Raw genomic sequence first — 19431 nt, forward strand, 5'->3', positions numbered from 1 at the left:
ATATACATACAGTACTAGCTGGCATTCTACTCTGGAACATAGGGGCGAGCATATCATACTTTTTCTAGAGATCATAAGTCACACCTCCCATCCATCAAATAATATGCAAGGTAGAAATGCTCTTTGTGAAGATCCTTAAACATGGAAGTCATAAATGGTGCAGAGTGCGGTGGTCCAGGCAGTCTTTGGGGCCCCTAGCATGGCCCATATTACATCACTGTTCTGGGAGCTGCACTGGCTGTCAGTTTATTTCCAGGTGTACTTCAAGGTATTATTACCTATAAAACTCTGCAGGGCATGGGTCCAAGTTACTTGAAGAACCGTCTCACCCCTATAGGACACGCCTGCCCCCACTCATGCTGACAGAGGAGGCATGTTGCAGATCCCGTCAGTCAAGGAATTCCGGCTTGCAAGAGTGAGACAGTTTTTAATAAAATAAATAAATAAAACAAATGATATAAAGTTAAAAAAAAATAAGACAGACATGCATGGCCAATGACAAGCAGTTAATCAACCTATTACAATATATATGTGGTAAAAGAGAAATGCTGAAGAAACCTTCCATTTGATTATAAATCTATAGTCTTATAACCATGGTAAGCCCTGCTGAATTCAATGGGCCTTTCTTCTGAATAGATATGGACATAGCTATACTGTAAATGATTATAAGCTTCATATTGAATGATTTTCAATATTTTGCACATTTCACATGTATGACTTACTTCCTTAGCACTTTCCCAAATTATGATGACCTCAGGGTGACAACCCATACATTCTGGTGCCTTTGCACAAAAGACGTAGTTATGTAGTGCCATCGTGATGTCTGGCACAGGTATGTCAGTTGCTTAATTCATATGCTGGTGTCCAGTGGTGGGATTCAATTTTTTTTTACTACCGGTTCTGTGGGTGTGGCTTGGTGAATGTGGTGTGGCTTGGTGGGCGTGGCTTGGTGGGCATGGCAAGGGAAGGATACAATAAAATATCCATTCCCATTCTACTCCAGAGGAAAAATACTGCAAAATCCCTGCTTTTCAGCTCCGTTCTCCTCTGTAGGGCAACAAAAGAAGACCCAGCTGATCATCTGGGACTCAGGAGGAAGAGAATAGATGGGGGCAGGGCCAGTCAGAAGTGGTATTTGCCAGTTCTCTGAACTACTCAAAATTTCCTCTACCAATTCTCCAGAACTGGTTAGTACACCACCTCTGCTGGCGTCATGTTTGCATATGTTATCATTTATTTATTTCCTGCTGCCTTGCTAGTGTGGTTCCTGATCTTAGGCCTCAACTCAGGAAGGATCCAATACTGGATCTTTCTGAAAGAAAGGCACCATTCTCCATCCATTTTTCCATCAGAGCGGTAATTCAGTGTCCTAGGAGCCAACTTTGCCAAGGTTTAGAATTTTTTTTTTGGTCTCTTTAACATTCACTGAAGTCACTGCCAACCATGAATGCCTAATCCTGACCCATCCTAATCTATATAACAAGTGAGACTTAAAATCCAATGCAATGCATTAGTTGAGGAATCTACTTGTGTTATCATCACACATCCAATCCAATTTTTATAGCAGTCCCTTATGTGCCTGAGAGAGAGAAAAAACTTAATATAGGAAAAAGGCTGCATCTAGATATCTATAATAACATACGGGAAAAAGAGGTGGCTGGTGGGCATTAACAATTCAGCAACAGATTTGGGAAGCATGCTTTATGTGCACACTAAGAAGAAAATTCATCTTATTTACAATTGAAGAATCTGCATTAAACAGGTTCATTTTTAAGATTCTATATTTGGCTTTTTTTTTACTACTGCTGTCGATGGTGTCAACAGGTGTCAGAACCAGTGGGAGTTGGTAGCATTAGAAAATATATTCTGCCCTGATACAAGATAGTCAAAAGATGATAAATAATATTATTATTCTCAAATTGTTCATATCCAAGAAGGAGAAGGACACTCTTGAACACACCAGAACTTAGCACCCAGGATCTAATGCTAACATTCCCGCTGCTAAAGCCCATCTGAGTGACATGGATTTATTTCACTCAAAAGGGCAGATTTTCCAACAGTAACACTATAAATTGTGACAGATGCCTCTGGCTTATTTTGGATTTCCCCAAATACAAATTCTGGGAAGACCAAACCCCAACCAAAAAGAAAGTTGCTGAGGAAGAGGGGAAGTTTTGACAGAAATAGGGATCAGTTGGGAGTTCTGGTTTGTCAGGCTTCAGTGGGGGCAGGAATTCGCGTTCGTGAGCGATCCCTGCTGCGCTCGCTGCTGGAATGCCTCCGATCCAATTGGATCTGGAGGCTATAGTTATCCTGTAGGGATAACTGAAGACAGGGGAAATCCGGACAGGGGTCTGGGGACATCACAATCCCCTTCCCCAGCCGGCTAAACTCCCTTTTCTAAAGGAGGTTGTGCGGCGGTCAACAATGGCCACCACAAAGAACCTCTCAGCCGGACAAGTTTTGTGCAGGAGGAAGTGGAGAAAGTGAAAGTTTTTGGCTGAACCGGGACAATAAGTAATATCTAAACACCCTGGAAATTTAGCTCTTTAAAGGATACATTGTTCCCAAGAAGATTGAAAAAGCTGCGGATGAAAGTGAAAAGGGAAAGTTTTTTTTCTGCTTTACTCTCCTTCCCTATGGAGATAGCAATGGAAATCAGAAACACCCACTTTGGCAACAGAAGGTAACTAATTTTGAAAATTAAAGCCATTAAAGATTTCTGAACATTGATATTTTAAAATCATTTTTTTTTGCTATAAGTGGGAAGGGAGAGGCAAATGATTTATATTAAAAGTCTGCTGGAGGAGACTGCTTGGAGTTTATAAGATCAGAGATTAAACTGTAATAAGACTTCTAAGAAATCATTTTGGAAATGTGTAATTGAACTCTACCCCAGGAAGAAGTATTAAAAGAAGAAAGTGCTAAATGAAACAGTTTGGGTTGATTTGGATTGTTTGATGACTTTGGAACTTTTGCAAACTATTTTTTGAAAGTCTAAAAACATTTGGATTGAAGAAGGCAAGGGCTTTTTTGGATCTGTTTTCCACTTCTTAGAAATGGCGATTTCTACCTATCAGGAAATACAGCAATCAGAAAGCTGGGATGAAGAAGGAGAAGCCATCTTTAATGGACAAACTATTTTAGTTGATGAAGAAAAGGGAAAAGGTGGAAAGAAAATGGAGAATTCAAGATCTAAAAAAAACAACCAAGAAAGGGAAAAATAAGGTGAAAAATCGATATAATGTCAGAAAGCAACAGAAAAGAGAAATACAACAGAGAGGGGAGTCTAAAAGGGTGGAGATTGAGAGATGGGGGGGTAAAAAGGTTAGATTTGACAAGAGAGTAAGGGAAAAAGGAAAAAGAAGTTATAAAGGCTTAAAACAAGATGCTAAAAAACAGGGGTTTTTTTAGAGATAAAGGGTAAAATACGATTCAAAGAGATTCTGCAAAAGTACACAAGATTGTATTGTAGTATTTGTATTTGAAATAGAGTTAGAAAACTGGAATATTATATGTGTTAATAGAATATTGTAGGGAATGTGTAAAATATCTAAGATTTAATATTACCTAATATCTATGTGTAAAATACCTAAGATTTAATAATAGAGTTTAATTTGTTATGGAACATTGTTTTTACTATATTATAAGCTTATTATGTTTTTCTTTATTTTAAAATGTTATTTAGAATGTACTAAGCAGAATCAGAATGGAAATTATGTAGTATTTTAAGTGTTAAATTGGGGGAAAGATAGAAAGGCATCATACTTCAACCACTGATTACAGGAAAAATTTTGTATTAAAGAGAAAAGATAAATAGACAATTGAAAAAGAACGGACAAAAGATACAAGTATAATGATTTAAATTGAGATGAAGACATATAGAAAGGAGAAGGGAGAAGACATATAGAAAGTATAGAATGCTAAATAAGATTGAAATAGTATATAAGGTGAGCATGAATTTGATTTATGTCTGCACAAAAAGATGTAACCCGGGGCTAAGCCGCTTTCTAAAAAGAAGTTTTATGTTTTCATGTTATGTGTTTTGTTTGTTTATGTTTGCTTATTGAGAATTAAGATTGTTGGATGAGAACATATGAAATTGTAAATAAGATAGATGAAAGTATAAGTTTAATGAATAAAATTGAATAGAAGTAAAAAATAGTGAGAAATTGGAAGAGTAGTAAGATATGAAGTTGAATATATAAGATGCATATTAAATTGTGTCTGTATGGAAATGGGATAATTTGGAACTATGCTGTACTTAAACAAGATGTTTTATTTGTTTTCTTAAAAGATGTTCTATGTTCTTACATTTTATGTTTTGTTGGTTTGTGTATTGTTTTTGAAAATTAATAAAATTTGTTCTAAAAAAAAGAAAGAAATAGAGATCAGTTGTAATTGCCCCTGTTTGCTGCAGCAGAGGAAGTCCCGGCTTTGACTCACCTCCTTGTGATACAGGATAGCAATATGAGGCAGATAGCAAACTTCCCCAGAGCCCTAGCTTTAAAATGAATTCTGATACAAATCATTTTGGGATTTAGCTTCTATTTATTAACTTGGTGAGATTATATTGTGCCTTTCTTCCAAAAACATTAATTGTTACTCTCTGTTAATTTTTTTCTTGAAATACGCCTCCCCCTCATGAAGTTGGATGAAGAAATAGTGGTAGGATATAATGAAGTTGTTTAAATAACCCTGCCCCTTTCTCTCTCTCCCCCGGTTGCTTTCAGCACTTCTGTTTGTGGAAAAATATTGGCCTTTTGTAGGTTACCAATCCAAACCAATTACTCTGCCAAACTTTACAATCCAGGGAGACAAGAGGGGTCACTATGGGCATTGTTCCCCTAGACCAGGGGTGTCAAACTCAATGCCCACGGGGTTGGCCTGGAAACAACAAAGAACCGAACTGTAATGCTTCTGTCAGCAAACACTCCCCCCCACCCCGGCTCTGTTTTCACTGGCAGAGGGCTAGCAAAACAAACTAAAAACAAAGCAAAAGGAGAAATGTTTCCTCTTTTGCATTTGGGCATGCAAGAAGGGACAGGAAAGAAGAAAGGGAAAGAGGAAAGACAAAGAAAAAGAAGGGAAGATAGGAAGAGAGCAAGGAAGGAAAAATAAGGAAAGAGGGGAAGGAAGAAGAAAGGAGAATGAAGAATGAAGAGGGAAGGAAAAAGAAGAAAAGGAAGGGAGGAAGGGAGGAGATTATAATGAAGGAGGGTCTCTTCCTTAGTACTTGGCCATCACAGTCCTGCCCCCGACATGTGTCCTGTGTCACACCCACAATGGCCATGCCCACCCCTGGGCATCCGAGGTCAAACACAACCCTGATGCAGCCTTCAATGAAATGTATTTTGACACTCTGCCCTAGACAATTTCCACATCCTCACTACCTTCCCATTTAATACATCTCTTTCCCTTTCTCCCATTTTTAATTAAAATAGTATTTTTTTCCAGCATGGCTGCGGAGACTGCTTTCTCTTTAAAATGTTACAATGGGGTGAGCCTCCATTTCTTTTCTCTGCTCTTAATACAAAATTATGACAGAATATTTCATGGTACTTAGAGATCTTTAAAATGCTTCAAAGCTATTTGTCTTGGCTTTTTCTTTTTCTTTTCTTTTCTTGCTGCACCAGACTAAGATGTCTGCACTTCCAAATATATTGTCCCACCATATAGAGTGAGTGCTAAGTTTCAAAATTGTAATCTAGTTTATTTCATCAACTCTAAAGGCTCTAACAGATGGGCCTCAGTATTGTCAGACAAACCATTGTGCAACATACAAATAAAGTACAGATAAAACATTCAGTCAATTAAAAAATAGAAAGCCACCCAGACAAAAATAGTACTTCTTTTGCTCAATCTGCTTTGAGGTTTCTTGCTTGTAGCAAGTGCTATTTCTTTCTTTCTTTTTTTTTCTGCCAGTACCTAACTACGTTGTGTTTAAAAATCTAATGGCCATCTGTTGTAGCCTTGTGTAGAGAATTGTGAACTCATTTTTTCCTCACTGGCAAAAACCATGATTTTCATATTACAATGGCTGAGTTCACACAATGTGATACAGTAAATCCAGTCATAACTTTGCTCAATGGATGGAGTCACAAAGAATGGATCCTTCCGAATATCCAGAAGTTGCACCAGGTGTAATGAGATTTCCAAAGTTTAACACAATATGAAATATTTCAAAGTGGGAACTTTTCTCACCCAGAAAACCGTAATGCATAGATTTTAGTACAGTTTCTTAATCTTGAACATCAACATCAACACTTTTTAAAAACCTTTCTAAAGGGTGAGAAGATATTGAAATACAATATACATTTAATATGTATTTTCCCTTAAATTTCATAAATCAACTATAAATCATAGGAGATGTTTAATACAACACCATATTTCATCAAAGCCTGCAGTGAGATTGGTCTTATATTCACAACATATTCAGCATTTTAGTTGTTTAATCTTGGCTGGAGGGAATGATGAAAACCCACTTTCACAAAAATACATTGAATGAAAAGACCTCCAGTCGCACTTCACCAAGTTCTTTGTGAACTTTCACTCCAGAGATGACTTTTTTCCCCAGTTGCTCCAGTGTGTGGATTGAATATCTCATGTTCATTTGTACATAGCATGTTTTCTATGACTAGTGAAAGAAAAGAGTGTGACAGGGAAGATTGTCGGGGATAATTTTCCATTGCCACAGAAACTAGGACCAAAAATAATTAGTACAAATTGCAAATATCTATATTTTATTTAAAGAAACATTTCCTGATAATAAAAACTATGTATCAGTGGAACATCCTACCTGTGCAAGTTGTAGGTTCTCTATCTTTAAAGTTTTTTAGACACAGCTGGACAGTTACTACACACTGTTGGTTTAACTGGTTTTCCTATATATTGCAGAGAATTGGGCCACATGATCCAACTGTACATTTCTATGTTTCTAACCCACATCCTGAATCATGGTGTCACTTGGAAAATATCTTTACACTGTGTAAAGATACATTGGTGTCACACAGACCATAATTTAAGAGGATGAGAATCATAAAATGATACTTAGCTCTACTTTACAGAGACATACAGCATAATTCTGGTTTTACAGAGTCCATTGACAAAATCATCATTGTCAACATCAAGTCTATCAGCTAACTAGAAAATTCTTCTCTTTTCTTTTAGTCAACCAATCAGAACAAGAACTGCCTTTCTTAATAATCCTGGCTACTAATACATCCAATTTCCTGACTGTAACCCAACTGATTCCACATATGGTAGATGAATTAATTCATGAAAAACATGCAGGATTGAGCTAAGAGTACAGTAGGTTATTCTTTTGTTTTTTTAACTTCTTACTTATCTATCTTAGATGTAACCATAGACTGTGCTGGTTATGAGAGAGGAAATTTATCCTCAATTTTCTATGGTCTTGTTATCCTATTTGCATGGATTTATCAAGAGCCCCATATTATTCTTTTAAAGTGTCTGCTCTTGAGAAATTTGTAAAGATTACTATACAAATATGAATGTGGGTATTGAACAAGTGTTTAATGTAGAAGTCTATCCACTCTGCTATCCTCAGAAAAATGTTGGTGATTGCATTGTAGTACTTTGAGCTTTGTTTTTCATTTGCACACATTTCGGTATCTATCCATCTCCAAACTTAATCCAATTTGAGATTAATTCAAGAAGTTTGAAAAACTGCATATCTATTAAAACAGTGTGAAGATGATCACATCATAATGAAAACTGAACGAAGAGAAGCAACCTAGAAGAAAGGAGAAATTTCCTGACAGTAAGAAGATTCAACCAGTGGAACAACTTACCTTCAGAAGGTTGTGGGCTTTTAAGAAGGGACTTAAATGGTAGACAGTAGCAGTTCAAAACATGGCAATAATTTTGGTGAAGTTCGGGATGTGTTATTGAGTGAGAAAAAAATCCACAAACCTAGGAAAGTGGAAACTGTAAGAAAAAGATTCAGAATAAATCTGTTTTGGTTAAGATGGAAGAAAGAGAAACTCTGGGGCTTTCAAAGTGAAAGTTAGTGCTTCAGGGCAGAATAGGTCAGTCCCCACAAGGAATGCTACTTGATTGTGTAATAACACAATTTTGAAAGTCTTTCAGACTTTCTGTTTTTATACCAAAACAGGACCAAGGTGGGGTTATTTTGAATTTCTTTTCATATTTTCTTCTTTCCTAAGACTACAGTTGTCATTTCTCCTGCCTTAACAACTTCTTTTATTCCCTTAGGTCAGCTCTGCATAGAGAGCTACCCATCAATTGACACCACTTTCCTATTATTACAAAGCTTATTAATATCAGTGTATTTTGTCTTGCTCATTTACTATGTCTAAAGAAAGAAACAAGTAAAAACCTTTCACAAATAGGAAAAATATTGTCAACAACACTAGCATTCCTCTTCTTTAATATCCATGTGTTTCTGTGCATGCATTTGTGCATATTTGCTTTTCCCCCAATAACTTTTCCAAATCATTTAAAAGGAAACTGTGTGGAGGGAGGCATTAAAGATATAAACAAGTGCATTAAAATCCTTCAAATGCTTCCCACTTGTCATGACAGCAAATTTCTATTGCTTTACAAATTCTTAATGCTGGTGTACTGCGAACTCTGCATTTAGGTTGGTCTCTTTAATCATGCCAGCATGCTGCTAAAAGTAGAAGACAGTCGCAGTAATAGCAGCAGCTGTTCTATTTATGATGCACTTACAATTAATTCAACAACTAATATAATAACAACACATAATCAAATACAACATTACAATATAAACCAAGAAGCTTCCATATTTAAAAAAAAGAGATTGTGATATATATTAAAATCAGTCCATTCAAAGTAATAGCGAAAACAAATTATTTGAAAACAATTTCAAATAATTGTTCACAGGGACTCATGAAAAGGAATGCTTTTAGCACTCAAAATGTGAATTGATTTGGCTACAAGCATTGTGCACCCACAGTTTTCCCTCTTTTATGGAGAGCTAAGGAGTATTGTCTATTCATAATCCAACTTTTTCACTGTTCCTTTGAGCAGAGAAAATTCACAGGAGACTAAAAGAACTTCAACACCTGCTGCTACCCTGTTTCTCCAACAATATGGCCTCCCCCAGTAGGAAGTCCCAGCATGTTTTATAGGCATGAAATGAAATTAAGCCCCTCCCCCAAATTAAGGCCTATATTAAAACATGCGAAATGGGGGGGAATGGCGGGGGGCTTGCTGCGGCATTTGGAGCAATGCCACGGTGTTTTGTGCAGCCACGCGGTGTTTGGCGCAGCCACACGCAGCCAGCCAGGGCTCCTCCCTGCAACCAGAGACTGGTGGAGACACTTGGCTTCAGGTACAGCTTCCCTGGATGGAGGTCTGGCGGAGAGAGCCCAAAGCCGCCCATCCTTTCCACCCCTCACCCAGCCCATCCCTGTCCCCACACATCTCCAAACTCACTGGCAGCTCCAAATGCTGCAGCGGCATGGGCATCGGGCAGAGGCACTCACTCGGTGGGGCTCAGCTTGGAGGAGGACACAGCACGGGCTGTCACCTTGCCTTCCTGTCCACGGATGGGTGAGCGCTATCACTGCCTCGGGCGGCCTCTCCCAGTGGCCCCTTCAGGATCGGTCTGGAGGGACTTGGGAAGGAAGCCAAGCTCGAGTCAGCCTGGTTCTTTCACTTGGCAGGCGGGTGTGCACAAGCGGCTCGCTTTCCCGGCTCTGCCAACCTCACCCGGCTCCGGCGCAGCCCTGGCGGGATGAGTGGAGGCTCCGGGGGGGGAAGCGCTCACTGCTTTGTCCAGAGCTCTGCCACCGGGCAGGAGGGCCCACCTGTCAGCTGCACTGGGCACCCCATGTGAAGCTCTTTGCGCTCTGCCCGGTGCCAGGCAGGGATGGCAGCTGGGCGCTTCTCCTGGGGTGGGCTGATCCTGCACTGTGGTCCTGGGAGATTCGCCTCCCCATGGGGGGTTGGGCTGTCCTTTTGGGTAGGGCAGGCTTTGTCGTAGGGTAGCAGGGCATCGTTTTTAAAAGAATGGGCTTTGCCTTCGAACGATGCCCGGGAAGGTGGCGACAGGAGCGCCTGAAGCCGAGTGTGGATGCTGCAATGGTTGTAAGTGTTAAAAAATTGTCATAAGTCACCTTTTTCACTACTGTTGTAACTTTGAACGGTCTCTAAATGAACTGTCATAAGTTGAAGATTTCCTGTAATCACTTAGAATGAGCTGTAAAGCACTTAGAATCACACAAATCAGTTACCATTTTAATGCATGTCAGCATATTTGCAATCCACACATAAAATAAACCAAGCAAAACTAAGATAATGCTGAACCTTCTTAAATATGCAAATAAATATTTAGAGAATATTAATTCCTTTAAATGAGGTTTATTTAAAAACTTTGCACAGAAAGGTAAAAACTACAAAAACATAGGAGAATAAATAGAAAAATAAAGTTTATAAAAGAGTAAAAGAAAAAATGAAGAATAACCAAAAAAAGTAAGAAAAAGAAAGATATCTAAAGAATCAATTATCGATCTTTTTTGCAGCTGATACAACCAGCAATTACCATCTCCCCCTTTTTAATCAATTTAACCACTTCTGCAAATTCACTCATCTGCACAAACCATCCCTCCATTATTGGTGTTTCTGTAGTCTTCCATCTTTGTCCATACAACAGCTTTGCTGTGGTTACCATGTATAAAACCAATTGTCCATAAGCCTTTTCTTGCTGAGTGTACATTAAGTTCTGGTTTCATCTGAATGCTAATTTTTCAAAGTCTCTGCATCACCATATGTATTGGTATCTATTATCTTTTAGCTTTTTCACAAGCCCATCATGCATGATAAAATATTCCTTTATATTTGTCATATTTCCCACAGTGATAAGAAGTACTTTCATATAGCATAGACAATTTTGCTGGTGTCATATAGCAATGGTACAGCATGTTTAAAAAGTTTTAAATTATAAGTCAATTTGAATTTCAGACCTTTTAACTGTATGCTCTCTTATTGATCCACCTGAATCGTATAACCAAAATTTTTGGTCCATTTTACCATACATTCTTTAATTTGCTCTTCCTCTGTTTCATATCTCAACAAACATTTATACATTTTAACGATGACATCTTATTATTTGTACATAATTCATTTTGAATTCTTTTTATCAAATTCTATTGCTGACACTTTTCTATCTACATGAAAACTTCCTTTTATTTATGCATATGAAAAGCAGAGAATATTAAGTGATTTGCATTCTGATCTTTTTTTTAGAAGTATTAGTAATGGTAATTGTTTAAATAATTCCTTCTGTATTCTGTATCAGACACATGATCTAAGGATCATCTTATTATTTTCAATTTGTTATGAGTTACATCCTTATTTTTTATTTTGAGCTGGAGAAAAAAATAGCAGTAAGTATTGATGTTTTAGAGCTGAAAGATGAACAAGAGTGCTCTTTCCATCACAGAAATTAAGTTTGATTGTGGTGTCTTTTTCACTGAAATTTTTCTGCTGATAACTAGGCAATGATACCTAGGTTTTTTTTTCCCAATACTATCATTACTACAACAGCTGGGCTGATATGAGATTGGTATTGCACATCATGTGGCTTGCAGGCTGCATCAAAAGCTGAGCCAATTAATCTATGATTATGTTTTCAGATGCTATATTAAAAAAGACATTGCTGCAGCATAGTACAAATTCTTCCTATATGGGAAATCTCGGCTTCCCAAAACTCTTCCCTTATTCCTGAAATCAAGGTGCTGTGGAAACTTCCCACCATCTCTCTGCCATTTGCTCTTCTTCGACTCAGTGGCCCTCAGTGATGTGAAAAGTGAACACAGTGTGGGAAAAACAAGAGTGGGAGTGGGGCAGAAATAGGTTGCTCTTTTTTACTGGTTACATCCAGGGAAGCATGGATGCACAGCTAGGATGGGAACGACGAGAACACTTACGTAGCAATGCAAAAATGTGGATGAGGATTTTCAGGGCAAAATAGTGGCTGTGAAGGGTCGAATTTCAGCTCAGCCGTGGTGCCTTTGACCAGATGTGTTGGATTACAAATCCCAGAATCCTCAACCACATTATGAGATCAATGCCAAAGCAAAGGAAAGCCAATTGTTAGTATATAAATACTCTAATATTAACACTGGCAGGCTCGTCTAATAGTTTTCAATGATGCTGTGATTCTTCTCATCTTACAGGACCTTTCTGAGACCCAGTGCCAGAAAGATCACTTGCAGTAAGTTGAGTAGAGCATGAACAGGTTTCATGTATGGAAAAAGCTCAATGATAATTAGAATGAGGGCAGTACAGTATATACTTTTAAAGCTAGTTTTCAATTGAATATGTATACTTGAATTCAGGTTCTCTGAAATGGAATCATTTCTTTATAAACTGACATGGAATTGTGAAATCAAATTTGGGTCGGTCACTGGGACCACAGATTTACACTTCCGAGCTTCGGTCTCATGCTGGAGCCCATCTTCAGGGACTTTCTCCATTGGAATATGTATTTTGGCTGTTCTGTGAATCATATGGAAGTGGTGTCTTCCTATTGGCTGATTGGTGCTTTGATGCTTAGCAACTGGCTGTCGTTTCCTTGTCCTTCCTTGTGTGATGTGGAATTGGCTAAAGAATGTAAATGTAAGGACTTGCCTCTCCTCTTTCCACAAGAAAGCAGAACTCTTGAAACACATATCATTTCAAAAGGAACTTTTATTGAGAAAAAGTGATAGCGAGGAAAGTAAGGCAGGATCTGAAATTCCTGCTCAGAACTGTTAAGTTAAAAGTTGTAGAAGTCCGGAGATGAGCCAATCCACAGGTGCAAAGTTGTTATGAGAACTTCGAGCTGAGAAGGTGATAAGGAGCTATTCTCAGGCACCATTTGCTCAGTTCCTAGGAGCTGAGACAAAAGAGATGGCTCTAGATTATTCTGTCTCCTCTCCCATTCCCAGGAAGGTACATAAAAGTATAGAAAAGACCAGAAACAGGGAAAAGGTTGTAAACTTGAATCCAGGCCCTCCCCAACAGAACAGCAGCACCTCAATAGGGATCTATGAGGACCTGACAGTAAATGAATGAATGAACCAACATGACTAATATTATTTGCCAACCCTAATTCTGACCCTAAGGATCTATAAAAAGTATATATGAAATCAGTATGCTAGTAGGGCATGAAGAATAGGTCAGTCGTTCTCAACTTTTTCTTCACCATGGACACCCTTTAAATACCTTATGTGGCCAACGATCAAGGCCATAGACCCCTTAATTTAAGATTTAAATAAAAATATTTATTCAAGCCTTCATGGACAGCATTCCCCCCCCCCCAGTGATTTGTGGACCACAGGTTGAGAACCATTGGAATAGGTCATAAAATCAAAAAGAAATCAATACGTGAAGTAGGATGGGATGGTAGAAATGGTGGGAAAAGATTCCTGATCAAATAAGGCAAAAAACCAAGGTGAACAATTATATCCTTTAAAAGTAATATTTGCTGTGGATTTCCTATGTCTTGGGGGAAGATGCTATCCCTACCCTTTAATGGTAGGAAGGATCGCTGGTTTTGTCAAAACATATTATGGCTGGAGCTATATACCTCCACATTTTTCAACCAATCATGGGCTGCGAGAAAAGGAAACTTGTCACATTGGTGATTTATGGCAAATTTTAATTTATGGCAAATGTGGGGATTAAATCTGTCTATATTCCATTAGCTCCTCGCTATCTTAACCATCATATTTAATTATGTTGCCCTAAAACAATGCTATAACACTACATAGGATTATTTTAAAGAATGCTCTAAGGAAAAGAAGAAGAATTCCCAGTTTCTCATTCTTTATCATCATGTCCCCAACTGAAGTCATCACTATGAAACAAGATTAACTTCTTCAACTTGCATAAGAACAAAATGGGCACGGATAAAATGTCCATAAACAAAATAGTATCTGTTTATATCCATGGTTGGATCTGTTTCAAAACAAATGAAAATGAACCAAATGGGACTAATTTGCTCTAACTGTTATTTGTTCCCAAATGGATATATATTTATATCATGCCAGACAGAGGCTTATGAATGTAATACAAACTGTCTTCTGACCTTAGCTTTTATTCTTTTCAGTAAAGTTTTGGATTATCATTATCTTGTAGATTCTGCCATGGAAGAGAACTGGAATACTCTGAATTTTCAACAAATACATTTTTCTATTATCATAGTCCAATAAATATAACAAATGGAATGACATTTGTTGATGATTCCAGGCATCTGTGAAAACAAGTGCTAAGTTATTATGAATTCATAGACTCAGTGAAATACATTATGAAATTGTGCAGCTAAAGTATTTGCAATTTTTGAATTTTCTAATGCTGGCAGAAAGAGCATTGAATAATAATGTGCACAGGGCAAACTACATCCTCCTCCAATAATTGGACAACTCATAGACATATATTACGTCTGTAGGTATGAAAAATCCTTTCAATAAGAGCAAATTGTTGCAATGTTGTTGAGGAAAATAGGTAACTGGGAATGGCTACCAGTGGTTTGCATTTTATTCCAAACTCTTTGTGCTTTGCGTTTGGCGAGTGCCAGGGGCATGTCCAGAAGCTGAAGAAGAGCTTTTCTCAGTAGTGTTAGACTTCATCAGCAGCTCTAACTTGGGTTGCTCTAGTATTGCTAAGCACGTGTGCCATAGAACAGGGGTCTCCAACCTTGGCAACTTTAAGACTTGTGGACTTCAACTCCCAGAATTCCTCTGGCTCCAGCTGGCTGAGGAATTCTGGGAGTTGAAGTCCACAAGTCTTAAAGTTGCTAAGATTGGAGACCCCTGCCATAGAAGATGGCCTCCCTTTACTTCCATCACTGATTTTACTTCCCATTTTCATTTTAAGTCCTAAATCCAAAACAAGTGATATAGCTACACTCATTTCTTCTTCTCATTAATTACTCATACTGGGCTGTGGGGCTTTTAAGAACAATCAAATTCCTTTTTACTCAGACTTGGAATATCTACTTGGAGTACATCCTGAGATTATTATGTTTGTATCCTCAGAGAGAAAGAACACCATCAGTCTACTCCTAAATACTGCTTGTATCTTTTTCTGGTTCCAATCTTAAGGCAATATTGTTGCTATGGAATCAGAAGGCAAATGAGGAAGGATGCTGGCTCTCATACTTCTCTTTCATTGACCAATGAGAGATAGGCAGGAAAAGTTAAAAATCTATAGGAGCTCAATGATTCTTGATATTGCTGCTAACCCTAAATGTTGTTTAGTCTAATCCTTTCCAATTTCACTGTTACCAAATTTATGCAGAAGGGTTTGTTTGTTTGTTTTTGCTCAAGTTGCCCAGACTTAGTTTTTCAATTATTTTCCAAAACAGAATGTCCAGAGTATACAACCCACAATCAGCCAGCTCCAGAATTTTATTACACTGGCAGAAAAGACCCAAAACAAATTTCCATTGGGAATTCTTCCTCTGGCAAAACAGAAGACAGGAAACAGCTTGCTCCAATTCCCCTGCCTTCCCTTGCTGTTTCAAAGATGTTTTCACAAGCTGTAAGAAATTTAAGGAGAAATTTTGGGAATTACAGGGTGAATCAGCCCCATTTTCATTTTTCATTGTGTATGGAAATAATCATATTCAAGGCCTAAAAATGAATGGAATACATGAAGAGAATTGTTTTAATTATAAAATAAATTGCTGTTCTTATTTCAGTCTTCTTCCTGAGCTGTCTTGTGCAGGCACTCTTAGAAAGAGTTTGTGCTCAAATATGGACTAATTTGCTTCTTTGGGATTTTTTAAGTTGAAACACAGGGGTAAAATATTTTAAATAAACAAACAATTTAGTAAGCAGAACATTCATTCCAATTAGCCTGAAAAGATGAAGGAAGAAACTATTTCCCTCTCATTCAATTAGAGACAGGGATAATAATAGGCCAATTTTGGATACCCTTACATGAAACCATTGAGTGAAATGATCTGTCCTTAAAGGCTGTGATATTATCAATATGTTAATGATACCCAAGTATACCTTCCACTCTAGGTCAACCAAGTGATGTCATTAAGGTTCTCAGAAGGAAGAAGAGAATTTGGCTCAAATTAAGCAAGACTGAACAATTGTAGGTTGCATTCTCCCAGTCCTGGTGTTTGGAGGTTTCTCTGGCTCTGGACAGAACTGGTGAGCAATTTGGGAAAGTTTCTTGGGGTCCTGAATTCTATTAGATGAGCAGATGTTTGTCATAGCCAGGAAGACCTTTGGACCAATCTATCTTGTGTGCCAATTGTGCTTATTCCTGAATCAGGAGTCCCTGCTCACAGTTAATCATGACTTAATCACTGTCAGCCAGATCTCCAGCATGGGTTTTTCCCTTGATATATGCTTGCTATCGGCTGCCATAGTATGGGGGTGGGGGGGTCATGGCATTTGGGTTTGGGAAGGGAGCTGGTGTAGTGAAGGCCCATGTGAACTAAAAGAGAGGTTTGCTCTCAAGAATTACTGTGATGCTGAGTGGAGTTGTTTACTCCCAGTCAAGGCCAATTGTCCTAGAACTCCAGATGGATTAGAATACCTGACATGACATTATGCAGGACATGGATTGGACATTCAGACTTGGTCCCTGGAGGGAGGGATTTGGGAAAACTTCCAACCTGTAACTTTTGAGCCTTTTGAATCAGATCTTGCTTTGCTTTCGCCGCTATCATTTCAAACTCAGTAAAAGTACCTCTTCTCCACCACAATGTAATTGGGGGTTTTCTTTCTTGAGTTTTGAATGGAGGCAGGCCTGACAGTCACCTCCTATTTGGATTACTGCAGTGTGCACTACATGGAACTTCCTTGAAAGTAACCAGGAGATCAATTGATTCAGAATATAGCAGTGCAAGTAATTGTGAGCACATCTTGGTAAGTCCATGTAACACCACTCTTTGGGGAATTGTACCGATAATTCAAGAAACTTTATCACCAATAAAAACCCTTCATGGCACAAGGCCAGGTTATTTGTGGACCACCTGCTTCCAATTAGTTCTGTTCATCCCAGAAGAATGGGCAAGGTTCACTTTGGATCTCTTCAATGAAACAATGTCTACTAATGGGACCAGAAGATGCCAGGAATGATTTCTCTGTTGTCTTTGCCTCTGGAATGAGATTCCCCTTGCAGTTTGGATATTCTTTATCCAGCCAGCCTTTCCTAAGTTCTGAATGGGGCATTGGGTTAGAGGCGGGATGAACCCATTTTAAATGAAATATGCAATGGTTGGGTCTCTGTTATTCTGTTTTATTTTTCAGGATGTTTATTGTGTTTTATTTCCAGTTCAATTGTTTTTATATTTTTAACTAATTGTAAAACACCCAGAGTGACCTTGCAAGCTGGTTGTTCTTCTCAATCCAACAAACAAATAAAATGATATCTAGCATTATTGTAAACATTTTTTTTTAAACTTGTGGCTGAGACAATAAAAAAAAAAGTCCACTGCTTCAGACTACAGACTACATGCCCCTTTAAAGGCAGTATTTTACCATGGATTTGTTTCTCCAATATCTCGTGAAAAAGACCATGGATCTCAAGCATTTTATTTCTTGTTCTTAGGATTTTCCTTTTCATATGTGACCCTTGTATCATAGGAGCAGTTACTGGTCAATGAAACATCTTGCTGTGGAATCTATTATGCCCTTTCCCCCTGCTCTTACATTTCAAATCAATACATCAAATTATCACTTGAAAGTCACATACTTGTGAAGCAATTCTCCAGTTTAAAAATTGCCTACCCAAAGTATATTACATAAAAAATGCACAGATATTAGAAAAAAACTGCTTGCAAAATGCATTTTATTAAGCAATACTGAACATAACTTAAGAGGACACGCATGAAAAGCCCAAACGATTTCCAAATATATGAGGTTGGGAAGTTTGGAAAAACATTGAAGGTCAAATAAGTAGAAATCTACAGACTTCAAATGCACATTCATGAAATCCTGAAATCCATAAAGTTGTCCCAGGGTCCCACATCTGACAAATGCTTACCTTGCCTTTCTCTGAAAACTCCCCTATTAGTTAGTAAAAGTAACACACTATTTTTTAGCATAGTTAATTATAATATGTTAATACTAAGAGCTTCCAAAAGTCCAGATCAAACTTACTACATGTAAAGTGAGCCAAATAGCCAAGCAAGTTACCAAAAACACTTCCCTCTTAATATGTAATTATTGTCTTAAACTCTGAAGACGAAGGCTCTAACAGAGAAGTTGACCCTGATTCTTTCAATATCAGTTTCAGTTCACTTCTTGTTTCGAACTCTGATAACACCATAACCTACAGGAAAAATATTCACCTCTTACTTTGAAAACTAGCTGTTCGATTACTTTGCATTTATTAATGGTTACCACTGGCTCTGATCTCTCACTTCCTTTCAAATCCCAGAAAGTATCTCCAAAATGAATAATCAACTAGTAGCAAATAAATTACAAAACCTTCGGACATTCCTTGAAGAAGCAATCCATCCTTTAATAAAGAACAAATCATTTTTTTAAAAAAATCCAATTCAATCCTTCCCCTCCATTTGGCAGATTAATTCTGAAATCAAAAAACCTGTTTCTATTTTTGATGCTATTAATTGTCTAATACTGTTAATTGGTATTAACAATAAACCTTAACTACTACTAATTGGTTCTCCCACACTACCACCTTTGAGAGAAATAGAACTTAAAAAATAGCAACTTGAAACAGTTTCAGTTGCAAAGATCAATGGCTATGCTAATTCCCTTAGCTATGGGACACTAACTCTTAGTTTCCTATTCCTCTTTCTTTTCCTGGTCTGCTCCAGACAAACTGGTTTTTTAGCAATTAACCCCAACCTTAGAACAACACTTGGCACACTTTGGGTTCTCTCTTGAGAAAGAAGAAATATAAAAATGTAGGTGCCATCAAAAGTATATGCATCATGTGGCATTAAGTTATTACATATTACTTTGAATAATCAGTACAATATATCATTTAAAACAGTGAGAATCCTTGTCTGGAATTTTCTTTGACAGACCGCCTGGAGTGGAAGTATGTATATTACAAAAATACAGAGGGGATACAGGAATTAACTGTCACAGGTCAAATCACTAAATATTTGAATAAATTTTGCCCACATCACATTGCTTTTTCTTATAATATTTGAATTTAACCCATGGAAGTGAATGTCTATTCTCACTTATTTATACAGGATAAATCAAATGTCACAAATTGTTTTATTAATTGTATTAATTGTATTCCAGAGAAAATGTTACCACTTTTATGAATGAATTAGCCTGTTTAGTCATAGTTAGGTTAAGGCACCAGGCTAGAAAATAGGAGACCATGTGTTCAAGTCCCACCTTGGCCATGAAAGCCAGATGGAAGACTTCAGGGCAGTCTCCCAGCCCAACCCACCTCACAGGGCTGTTGTTGTGTTTGTGTGTGGGAGGG

This window comes from Pseudonaja textilis, chromosome 2 (assembly GCF_049901715.1).
Source record: "Pseudonaja textilis isolate UNSWEBS1 chromosome 2, rPseTex1.2, whole genome shotgun sequence".
In the NCBI taxonomy this organism is placed as follows: domain Eukaryota; kingdom Metazoa; phylum Chordata; class Lepidosauria; order Squamata; family Elapidae; genus Pseudonaja; species Pseudonaja textilis.